This window comes from Grammomys surdaster, unplaced genomic scaffold (genome assembly GCF_004785775.1).
Source record: "Grammomys surdaster isolate TR1022 unplaced genomic scaffold, NIH_TR_1.0 165, whole genome shotgun sequence".
Lineage (NCBI taxonomy): Eukaryota > Metazoa > Chordata > Mammalia > Rodentia > Muridae > Grammomys > Grammomys surdaster.
Window position 1 is genome coordinate 15,530,871 of NW_021604613.1, and position 12,896 is coordinate 15,543,766.

Consider the following 12,896-nt stretch of genomic DNA (forward strand, 5'->3'; position numbering starts at 1 on the left):
TCTGCCTCTGCCTCTCTGCCTCTCTGCCTCTCTGCCTCTCTGCCTCTCTGCCTCTCTGCCCCTCTGCCCCTCTCTGCCCCTCTCTGCCCCTCTCTGCTCCTCTCTGCCTCTCTGCCCCTCTCTGCCCCTCTCTGCCCCTCTGTCCCTCTGCCCCTCTGCGTCTGCCTCCCTAGTGCTGGGATTAAAGGTGCCTGTCACTAGTGTTTTGCACCTTTAGTTTTGGTAATGAACATGAAGCATCTGGATTTGTCACCCAGGCTACAAGTCCAGAAAAGAAACTAGAGAAAATCAGGGGGCTGCTAGCAATGGCTCTTATCCTGCTGGGTATTAATAAAGGTCTATTCTGTTACCTTTGGTCACTTAGTACTGGACAATAGCACTTTATCTTAAGAGTGTGTAGTGTCAGACAGCCTTTTCTGTCTATTCAAACACTTGTTGGATTTGTGAAATGGCTTCAGAAAGTGCCCTAGGCAAAATAGTTCTCCAAGGAAAATAAAGCACCCTTTAAAGTTAAGGGTAGAACCTGCACAGTACTCGTTAAGTCTCATTGCAGTCACTGTAATGAAGCAGCTAGGGGCCTCACAGTCCTCAGGAGTCCTCACATGGTGGGGTGCCATGCTGAGCTCCTGCAGAATCCACTAACAGCAGCTCAGCTTGATTTATGACAACCTTTCCTCTTTTCTGTCTGGAACAAGCAGGACTTAGAGTGGTTCTGCAGTTTCTTCACTTTCTAATCTGTTTCCTACAAATAGCCAACCCTCTCAGTGCTACACAAAAACCTAAAACCTAAGGATAGGCAAGAGACTGTTAAATAACCAGTTAAATATCGTATTTGGAAGCTAGTTTCGCAATTACATATACTGTCATCTTTTTGATACTTTTTAAATGTTCTTACCAGAATTTTAGATGGTGTACCTATTCCTCTTCAGACTAGAAAAAAATGTGTAATTTTATGTGATACTGAAAGCATTCATAATTATAGGTTGTTTAATGAACCAAATGTTCAAATATCTTAAGAGTTTACCTGGTGAACTCCTAATCACCAAATAGATTGTTAGTGGAGACAGGACATTGGTGGTCATGAGACCAGCAGAGTGGAGTTCCCATGAATGGAACGAAATACCCTTCTGGGAGTGATCCCACTACCATGTGGACACAGAAAGAGTAGACCAGAAAGAAGGCTTCACCAGACGGTGAAACTACCAGCTCCCTGATGTTAGACTTCTCAGTCTCTTGGACTGTGAGAAATAACTTCAGCTGACTATGAGTGTATTACTTCTGCTTTCTAATAATCTTTGTAATCTATTGTAAAACTCTAGGTAGATATACATAGATATGTAGATATTCAGATAATGTAATATCTATATTTTTATGGACATGTGAGAAATAAAAGCACCTCTGTCATCCATTACTACAAAAATTTTATGAAACAAATTATCATAAAATTATATGACTTAAAATGCAAAACACTAATTTACTACTCTTGAGTCTATGTGCTTTCTAGACTGTTCTGGCTTACTTATGTTTCTGTTGGTCTAGGCTCTGCTCTGTGTTTGAGGAGTACTTGTCTGTCGGATGGTTTGAGGCAGGTTTGGGCAGGACACTATGCTCTTTACACTTGTGGGCTCCTTTAACAGCAGTGTAGCCATGTTCCTACAGCAGTGTCAGTTTCTCTGAATATCTGGATTTGAAACTCCCAATATCAGTGCTACCACAGTCTAGGGACAGAAGTAGAGAAAGAAATGCCATCTTTTATGGCACTTAAATTCCTTTATCAAAGCAGAGAGCAGAAGGACAGCTTACAACAAACATCTGCAAAAAATGTACATGCTTATAACTCTGAGATAATTTCATCATGTAGTCGGTGTTTTAAGAAAGATGAATATGGTTGTTTAAATATTTATGGTCCCCATAGACTCGTGTTTGAAAGCTTGGTCAAAGGGAATAGCACTATTAGGAGGTGTGGCCTTGTTGGAGTAGGTATGGCCTTGTTGGAAAAAGTGTGTCACTGTGGAAGCAGATTTTGAAATTATATATCCTCAAGTTCTGCCTAGTCACACTGTCTCCTCCTGGCTGCCTGCAGATCAAGATGTAGACCTCTCAGCTCCTTCTTCAGCTCCATGTCTGCCTGGATACTGCTATGCTTTCCATCATGATGATAATAGATTAAACTTCTGAAACTCTAAGCCAGCCTCAGTTAAGTGTTTTCCTTTACAAGAGTTATGACAGTCATGGTTTCTCTTCACAGCAATAAATCCCTAAGACAATGGGGTTCTCACTCATTTGAGGGTAATAAATATTTTTTTCTAGAAAGACAGTTCACAAACAGTCTATAGACAGTATAGCTTAAGTTTCATGGTTAGATGAAAATCTCATACAAAATGGGACAAATGAAGATAACTTAGCCTAACTTTATTATGGATGGAGTTTGAACAAACTGACTCAGCAGATTATATAAACTTATTCCTAATATTTTTCTGTAAATAATTTTCCAACAAGATATCACTATGAATGTCATTAAGAAGCTATACTATTGTTTCTGAAACTTAGCAGTATAAATATTTTATTGAGTAGTCTAAAAATCTGCTAGTGGGCACAATAACTGTTAATTGACATTGAATCCTAAAGATCCCCAGTTAATCTAAGCTTTGGACTTGCCAATATTAGTGATTAAAAATTGGATCCATGAAACTCATTTGTTGTGATGTCACATTAAAGGAAAATTTAATATTGTTATGTTATAGTTGGCTAAATGCAATTAATATATTGATGATAAAGTGAGTTAGAAATGACTGATGGCAAGTTTTTAATTACAAATATGAAAAAAATTCTCTTCTGTCCTTAAACTTTACAAGGAATTTTCCATTCTAGTAATAAGAGGGTAGCCATCAGTCTTTGAAGAGTAATTGGTAAGTGTGAATTAAATGAAAATTTAATTTACTAGATCATTCAAAATTCACTGAGATATTTATATAAATGTTTTGGTTCCTTGGAATCTTGGCAAAAATGAAAACAAACATTGTTTCATAATGAAAACAAGTATTCTTTTTATAATTTAAAAGGACATGCTTCTTTTGGTTTGTGGATTTCATTGACTCACACAGTAATGCCTCCCTGTCTTCAACTATCGCCCTAGTTCCATTTGATATAAAGCATCTCTTGACTTTCCCCTATTATAAGTTATAACTTACATTAAGTTTTATTCTTACATAAATGCTTAGGGATATTATGCTTATTTTACTTTTCCCACTGGGAAAAAAGAAAATCAACATTTCTAGCCTTTGAAGGGCTTTAGATACTACAGATCTGACTCATCTTCCAGACCCACAGTCCCTGGCCCAGTGACTGAATAATTTAGCTAAATCCTGTTTAGACTTAGTTACTCCTAAATCAATAAAGATGCACTAAGTTAGGTTCAAGAGGCAAGGAAAACCAATATGGTTGATGACTTTCTAAAATACAGCATAACCATGTGTGGGACACCTACAAATGCATGATTCTTAGATATTCATAGTCACCTCTTGCTTGTTTCACTGTTATTATAATATATAAACAGTATTAAATGGCACAGCTTCAAAAATCTCACGGTATTCCTTGTTGTGGAGATACAACTTGAAGGACGTATTGAGCATCCTTTCACCTGGATGTGCAACATTAGTATCTAGTCTTGTCTGGTTAAGCTGCAGGACTAGCTTCTCCCACAGCATCCATAGAACTTTTTCTCACCCAGGCTTTCAGTGGATTGTGATGGGATGCATTTCAATTTCAATAGAGAGCATTCATGTAGAAATTGTTCATTTGGGCACTTTCAATGTCCCTTTAAAAAAAATCAGAGCTTGGTTACATTTCAGATGTGGACTGTAAGTCTTGCCATTCTCTAAGCCTTTAATGGTGGTATCATTACCTGCTTTCATCCATAAAACCAACTTGATGTTCTCAGTTTCTCCTTTTCCATAGTGAAATAGTTCCACTTAAATTTCTCTCCAGATTTGTCAGTAATGGTCTCTGAGTTTTATGTTTGCTTATTAGTTTGTTCTGAAGATAAAGTTACTGTGCTGGCCAGCTTATCTTCAAACTAGGGATACCTCCTGCCTCAGTTTCCTGGGTGCTTAGATTCCACACATTGGCTAGTGTGTATGACATCTTTTTAGATTTATTCTTAAGGTATTTCTCTCATGAGTAGCTACTGCTCCATTGTAAGGAAGGGGAGATGGAGTTATGCGTTGACTTTTGGTCATCCTGTATGTGGTCATCTCAGCCTTGACTGTAGCTCTTCCTGTGTGTGGTCATCTCAGAGTTTTCTGAAATGAAACACCAAATAAATAATATTCCTTTGTACAAATGGCAGCAAGCAGGACTTTAAAATAATTTGATCAATAGAGAATATATTCCTTACTAAGTCGGACATTCTCTAGAGATACACAAACATATAAAGAGTTAGATAATAGTGTTCAGGAGTATTAACAGTAGGAAGAGAGGAAGGATGGTTATCATAGAACACAGATTCAGTGAACTCAATGGAAGCCATCTGGAATTATCCCCCAAATTACTGTGATTCAACCTGGGTTCCCATATGTACACCAGTCAATGACAACTTGTTTAAAACGGCTGCACATCCTGTAGGTGTATCTATCAACCCAGATGAACTCCAAGTTGGTGACAGCATTCTTGTGCACACTTTATTGGGGTTGTAAGAAAAAAATTGAATGCAGACTGTTATATGTTAGTACAGTACCCAGTGTCTTAAATCTTGAATAGCAAAGTTCAAGACCCTGTGAACCACTAAGTGACCCCTGGCTCATACCTGTTAGGAAAAGCTTGATTTGAAGACCAGTTGTAGTAAGATGTCTGCAAAGACAGTGTTGCAAACAGGTACAACAAATGTTCTCATTAAGAATGTTAACATAATGTGGAGGCCTCTGTGCACACTTCACATATCTGCCTGCAACTAAATTACTTTCCAAGCTGTAGATAAATGAAACCTACCCATGGACTCTCAAGGAGTACGATACCAGCTGATGAAAACCGTGTATGGATGTAGGGATCCAAAGCCACGATTAATTTACATTTGATTTTAATTGATGGCACTCTGATAGATCTGAGAAACTTTAATTAAGAAATAAAATGTAGGCAGATTAGAATATTGGTAATTGGAAATAGAGGAGGCTTAACTAATGAAGTGTGGCTTTATTAAATGTTTTGTTCATTTTCTGGAAAATGCTTATGTAGGACTTATTAACAGTTATCTTGAAACTAATATTTGGAGGATTTAGGTTTCTTTCTTAGAAACATGGACTGTGATAGAAATAATGATGGTGACTACAAACCCTAGATTGCTCTTAATGCTGTTCAGGGGTTGCTAAGCTGCAGAGTGTATTAGACGCTGTCAGAGTTCATCCTTTAGTGGCTTTGGTTCAAGCCTACATTTAATAAATGGCTCTCTGTCATGTGCTTTCCAGTGCTGCTGTTCACATCTCTCACCTCGGCTCAGCATCGCACTTGAAGCTACTTTGCTTCTCTGTCTCTAATATGACTGTCTAAAGTAAGTCTCAAAAGTGACACAGATCGTAATTTACAGCATTGCCTTTGCCATGGTGGATTACTTTCTTTTATAATTGTAGCTTACACAAAAACCTGCTTGCTAGCTCTGTATAATCAGAATAATCATACCTTGTATTTTTGTGGTCTTTCTTTTGTGACCTCAAAGCACTTTTATAGCCACTCATGTTAATTGTCACAGAATTCCTAGTATAAGGCAGATGGCTGATAAAAGAGAAGCTGAAGTGTAAATAGGTTAAATGACTCGTTTTAGGTAAAGCCATAATGAGTGACACCTATGGGAAAGAAGCCAGGCTTCCTGATTCTGGACCATTTCTCCATCTTCAGAATCACTTTGCCTCCGAATTTTTTACTTATGGCATCTGTTACCACCATTGCCATGCTGTTAATTACACAATATGATTTTATTGTAAGGTTAGCTAAGAGGAAGATATACACCCTGAGCATTTAGAAATAAGTTTAGTGCAATGTCAAGGCAAAAAAAAGTGTGGTGTTTTAAGGTAACAACATATAAATTGTGGTTTTTGAATCAATTTTGTTAGGTTGTGAGATTCTAGGAGTTCATGTTTTTACCAACCTTGTAGTTTTGAAATATGCATATATCTTGAAGGATCTAATTTGCAAATAGTATCCAATAAAGTAAAACATGATATATTGGTCAGTTACCAAACTATACTCAATAAAGTGTCCACTAATTAGCAAATGCCTCTTTTTAGTCAACTACTAAAATTTTTAATGTCACATGTATATATTCTCATTAAAATATAGATGAAATTATTACTTAGTCTCAGTGCTGTTTTTATTTTGATGACTGTTTTCTGCTCCTTTTTATATGGAAATGTGGTAAAGGATCTCCTGTGTCTTCACCTTGTTTTTCTGAATCAATGAATTCTGGCTGGGGTAGGGGTAGGGTGTGTGTGTGTGCGTGTGTGTGTGTGTGCGTGTGTGTGTGTGTGTGTGTGTGTGTCTGTCTGTCTGTCTGTCTGTCTATATTAAGTATACTTCATGGAAGACAAAAGACTTGAAGGGTATATCCATCAATGTTTTCCCATGATATTTGGTTCCAATATATATTTGTAACTCATTGATTTAATAATAGAAGGGGCTGATTCAATTGTTCTGACCACAGATTTATTGACAATGAAGTATAACTTGGTGACCAGTAGATCTTATTATTTTTGCCCTCTTGCCCTCACTTAGAAAGACTCATTTGTTTTATGTTGCTTAATTATAACTTGATATTCTGTCCTCAGTCACTTTCATCCAGTCTCACTGCCTTCCCCTTCTGGTCCACATTCACTATTTTATGCTCGTGTTTCCTTCACATTTTCTTCACCTGTAAGATCACCTGATCTTTTGTGTTAGTTTTCTGAGCATGGATTAGGATTGCAGGTTTTTCTCTTTTCCTTAAGTAGCTTTGGCTGTTGCTCTGACTGTCCGCGGAGCTGGATGTGACTGATGTAGCTACAGTAGAAATCAGTTCTTCCTTCTCCTCACCCACATCATTCAGAGCACAGAATCCACCGTGAACTGATGACTTCAGTGGAGCCTCTAATAGCAGGACAATTATGGTGGATTTGGCTATTCCATAATTATAAACAGAAAGTCATATCTGATTTGGAAGTTTATTCTGAGATCTTTTTAAAAAATTGTGTTTCATTAATGTAGCAATTAGTTTCTATTTAACAATAATTAAGAATACATTGTACACTAAATTTTATGGATGCCTTAAGTGTTACTAAATATGTACACAGTAGATTATTGCTGAATGTATTCTTGAAACCTGTGCAGGATACTATTTAATCACCTTGTTTCCCAGGGGCTCCTGTGGGATCTGGCTGATAGCTTTTTAGATGTCCAGCCTGAAGTTCCAGGACACACAGCTGTCCTCTGTGGCTGACACATTTGTTTCCTGCATTGCCTCTGAGCTCTCTTTTCCAATATCCCTGATGGGCTTCTTGCAATAAGGTCACTGGAATACTGGTGATTTCTCTGCCTAACACTGTCAACAATATCTGAAGATGTGCTCTTGTGTGCTTTTCTTCATCCCTAGTTTGTAAACAAAGCATTACTTATACATAGAATGATAGGGAACAACCATTACAGAACATCTGTAAAATACCAGGTTGTTACTTTCTTCTCATCCTCTACCCTGATGCTAGTATTTTATTTAGATAGCAGTCACATTACACATGGTCTAAGAGCATTAAATAAGAACATAAATAAAATAAAATAAAATAAAATGTTGTTAGTCTTCAACATCATAGCCAACAATACCATGTTTGTCTATGATCTCTCCAATATAAAACCATATCCACACTCAGTGGTCACTAAACCACTCACTGTATCTTCCTTAATTGTAAACTATTTGAAGCAACTTTGGCACTTTGAATTTATTATTTTTTTTTTATGTTCTGAATAGCTGTAGGAGTTCAGCATGAGTTGGGGGAACCAGTTCAGCCTTGGCTTAGTGCCAAAAGGTTGTCAATTGGGGCCTCCAGCAAGTCATGTAGTGGTCACCAGATCTGGAGTCTTATCCAGGAAGTTACAGATGAAAATGACCAAGGTCCAAGGTAAAAGGTTGTCAGATTGTTACTATTTACCCATAGACTTTGAAGTGTGTATTCTGCATCATACCATGTCTTCCTCTTCATTTTAAAAATACTGAAATTACTAAGAACTAGGATGGCGAAAATGTCCTTCATTTTTAAATTGTAAGTATTTAAATTTAGGCCCTAACACAAGTAGCTAATAAAGCCTAGGTCTTCTTTGTTATTATACAAAGCCATTTTATGAATCTTACCCTTAATGGATGTTTAGGGAGGCAAAGTGTTCACAATGCAGGGGTTTGGAGGAAAATTTCAAGGAGTACAAAGGAATTATGCCTAGTGACTGGAAATGTGTCTGTTGCCTGTCCAGATTGTTTAAACTTTAAAAAAAAAAAAAAAGGGGGAGAGAGAGAAATACTAATTGAAGGGGCAGGGAGCCTGTGAATGTAACTTTAATACAAAATTGCCATCCATCCAATATTTCTCCGTGCACTTGGAAGTTACAGAACCGGTAAGTGTTCTCTGGCTTCTTGTGGGCCGGTAAGGGCTGGCCCCTGCTTCCTTCCATCCTGCAGTGCTCCTTCGACAAAGATCTCAGGCAAACTTGTGAAGAATAAGTGAACTTCCAGCTGGTGCTCATGAACTCTGTAGATTTGGATAGTTTGTCATACCTAGGGAATTAAAACTGATCCTAGCTCCAAAACATGATTCCATGTTCACATGATGGATAGCCTGAAATTTATGCAAAACATCATTAATGCCATCTTTAATGCTCATTATGAAAATTAATATTACTCCGAATGAATGTCTCGAAATGCTCTGCCTGTTTCTGTCACCACTGCAGACTTTCCCTTTATTTCTGACTTGTCCCCCAAGTTAACTGACCTCATTCTGATGCATGATTTAAACATGTAAGTTCTATAAGATATTAATAAGTTCTCAACCAAATTTGATTCCCCACATGGAGAATTTGTCTACGTATTCTATTTTTTTTTAGATCCCTCACATAAGATGTGGTCATTGCCTGATTCTTTCCCCCCAAGTGCAAGTTTTTAAAGGCATGATATATTGTTTACAAGAACCAGCAGAATTGCTATTCAGAGACATTGCTATAGATTAGATAGCTGGGAAACAAGTGGTGGAATTTAGCATGCTGCTTGGCAGTATTTATATTCATGTCTCTGCTTCAAAATCTAGGAAATAGCAGGGTAATCAACATTACACTGTAAAAACTCTATTCTAGTAGCCAAACAACTTAGTGGTATTTAAATCATTTCAGAAATTGAAATATCTATTGCAACAAGATTTTATCCATTTTTGTCTTTGGATAAAATACTAAGATGGGATTCTGAAAGTCCTGTGTAACTTAACAGCTCGTGTACATGCGCTCAGTAATGTATTCCTTATGGCTTATGGCATCTTTAAAAAGCAAGGGAAGAGTGTAATTCCAGCATTATTCCATGTAAGATTGAAGTGAAATTTTATAAATAGAATCTTGTAGCTTATTGACAGTAATAAAGAACTTTTTCAGGGAAGCCCTGCCATTCATTGGAAATTTACAAAACATGACAGTAACTTGCTACTTTTTGCCATGCCACTATTTCTAAACCAGCATGCTTTTCCCTGGCTGCTGGGGTCCCAAGTGCCCATCAGCTGTTATTACAGCCTGGTTTTCCAGTATTCATGATAAGAGTGTAACTTGCTATTTTACCTTAGAAACAAGGAGAAACTGAAATATGAACCTTTTTTTTTTTCAGAGCTCAAAAGGCAAGCATTGCTTTTACACAGATCCTATGGAAAACATTCACAGGAGGGGAGGGCTAACCAGCCTCTGTGGAGAGATTACCAGACTCCATGAGCATTTTTAATTCACAGCATGGTGTCCTCCTGAGGCAATAAGGGAAGATTGATGCTTCAAAGAACAGTTCTTAGTGTTCAGTGCCTCTTATAGGTTAATCACCAGGCCAGCTGTAGGACAAAGCACTCTGCCTCCTCTCTCAGACTTGTTACTTCATGTTCCTGTAAAACACAACTCCCGTTTCCTTTCTAAGAAATGTGATAGGTTGTGATCTGAGAGTTGTACAGGCCAGTTGAAAAGTAGTGACAGTTTTCTGGGGGTGCACTGGGATCTCTAGCCTGTAGCAGTCACAGATGACAGCGAAGTGACAGCGGAATGTGGGTTGTTCCATGATTTTAATTAAGTAACTTGAGAGTTGGCTTTCTTTTTCATACTATGTTGTTTTGTCTAGAAGTTTCCAGAATTGATTCCATGGTTCATGTCCATGAATATCATTACAGTGAGAGGCATTAGAGCTACTTTGAGATATGGAAGGATATTATCAGCAATGCTCGATGGCACCGCTTGGGAGTTTGGGAAACAGCTAATGTTTGAAGACGTAAGTACATAGAACCCCTTCATGACTAGATCATTTCCTAAAGGTGTAGAAATTAATCAGTAGGCCTGAGCTGCTGAGAACTGTTAGGCGCAAAGTTAGCACACGGCCACGTGTTCAGGAAGGTTTCCAGCTGCAGTCAGGGTATATAACTCAATTATACATGGATGCTAGGTATCAGTGCCTCAAGGAATCAGCCTCAAGGAATGTGTAACACAGAAAAATAACCTCATGGCTAGAAAATATGGAATAGCTTTAAAAACACATCATACCAAATTAATCATCTCAAATAGTTGATCGAGTGGCAAATGTGTAATGTCACACATTGTATCCAGTTAAGGGGGGGATTGAAAACTAACATCTTAGTCCTTGATAAGCCTTAGGATTTCTATGTCTTTCTTTTAGAAGTTTGTCTTTGGTATGGAATTCTATATTCCATAATATAGAGTGCATAGTGGGTGAATTAAAATCCGTCCAGACTTGCAATGGGAAGGAAGAGTAAGAATTAAATATTCTAATTCAAGGAAAAAGCAGACATATACACTCTTATAACTTTGTTTCTACCAATAATGATAGATTAAATATTGTAATGCTTTAATTTATTAGGATAATAATAATGCCCAGAGAAATTAATTACCTGCATGGTTATTAGCATAAAACAGTTAATGCTCACGTGGTTGGTGAGGTTTTGTTTTGTTTTCGCCACTTAGACTTTCTAGAAGGACAAGATTTATTACAGCTGCACCTTTCCTACGAAAATCAGGTTTTCTAAATGGGTAAATTAAAGCTCATTGTAAATTGCTGAAGGTAATATTGGAGTCCTTTGTGCTTCAGGGCTTCTGATGTGGGCCTTTTAACCTTTGATTCCATTTAAAGGAAATTTTCTGGAAAGATTTATTCCCCGCACCCCCCCCCCCCCGTCAGTGACATTTTAGACTCAATGGATGATGAGTGGGGACGGCGGAGAGTGTTGGGGAAATAATGTGATCTTCATGAACTAAATTCCATCGGTTATTTTAGAGTTCTTGTTACCCACACTTCCTGCATCTATATATTTTTAAAACCCACACTCTAGAGGATATTCTAAATGTCAAATACAACACTGGACTATCTACTGTGAACAGGAGTACAGAACTTTAATGATTGCCTCTAGATGTCTGTCTATAGGCTGCTTTTGTTTACTGCTCATTCAGTTAACACTCTGTTGTTTATTTATTTATTTTTTTGCTAATTTTAGGTACTATCCAAATACTCAAGGAAAAACACAATGTAGTTAATCAGTAATTATTCCTTTGCACAGTTGAACTATGCCAAATTTTTAACATGCAGCTCAGTCTTTAACAAGCAGAGCAGTTGGGTGGCATGTATTGGGAGCTAGTTGCTGAAGCAGGCAATGAGGATGAAATGGCTTTCTGTTGTGGTTCATTCATGCTGCCTATCTCTGGAAATGTAACTTTTACTTTTTCTGTTTTTGTTGTAACGCTGCATTAAGATGTCAGGCCAAGGTTTTTTTTTTTTTCTTTTCTCTCTCTCTGTTTTGATATTTCATTTGAGAACCAATATTTCAAATGTGTAGTGATTTAGTACAAATTCTTTAGTTCCAGCCAGATAAATAAACCCACCAGATTCTGTGTGCTGATTTATTGATAGTCCTCTGAGGGATCACAGGCCCTTTTTTGAGAACATCTGAATTATTTCTGAATTCAGAATTTTACTGACATTTTTCCCAAGAGAGCAACGGAATAGGAGGAAAATCTTCTTCCCTCTCCACAGACTTGGATGTCTTACCAACACTTTAACTTTTTCTTCTAAAGGTCAGAATTTTTCAAAATAAAGCTAAAAAGAAGACAAGAATCAAGAGCAGGCTGGTCACCAGTGACTTATGGGGAATAATCCAGTGACCCACAATGATGAGATTCAAGACTGGTAGAAAAGATTCAGTCTGCAGAGAAAAATTCTTCCCTTATTCTCAGGGAGTGACTTTTGAGTTTCTGCTAATCCAAGTCTAAATCCTTTACTTTCAAAGAAAACGTTTTGTGTAAATCTTCCTCCTTTAGAATTCCCTTTGGCATTATAAAAATATGCTTTAGAGATTTCTACAGATCTGTATGGCTTCTCTCTGCTTTTCTCAAACCCAAACATTTCTTAAAAATGAAGGTCAGTTGAAGATTCCGTCTATCAACACATACTTCTTGTGACCTCGGACAAGAAGCTTATAGGTTCTAGATTCACTAGCTATTTCAGAAGATCCAAGCAACATAACCATTTTGTGCCTGGGACTGTGAGGCTCAATGCAGCCTTCACTCTGCCTGAGTGCTGATCTGGACTGTGCTCTCCAGCCTGGTGCCCTGTGTGCTAAAGTATGAGTTGTATGTCTTAGTTGGGATTTCTATTG

At 37.6% G+C, this 12,896-nt stretch overlaps 1 protein-coding gene and 1 pseudogene across 1 annotated transcript in view; one reads left to right on the forward strand and one right to left on the reverse strand.

Moving 5' to 3' along the window:
• Pard3b (par-3 family cell polarity regulator beta) overlaps positions 1-12,896 on the forward strand; it is a 951,194-nt gene that overhangs the window by 295,361 nt on the left and 642,937 nt on the right. The gene's annotated exons all lie outside the window — the stretch shown is intronic.
• Positions 7,808-8,151, reverse strand: LOC114619768 (annotated as a pseudogene).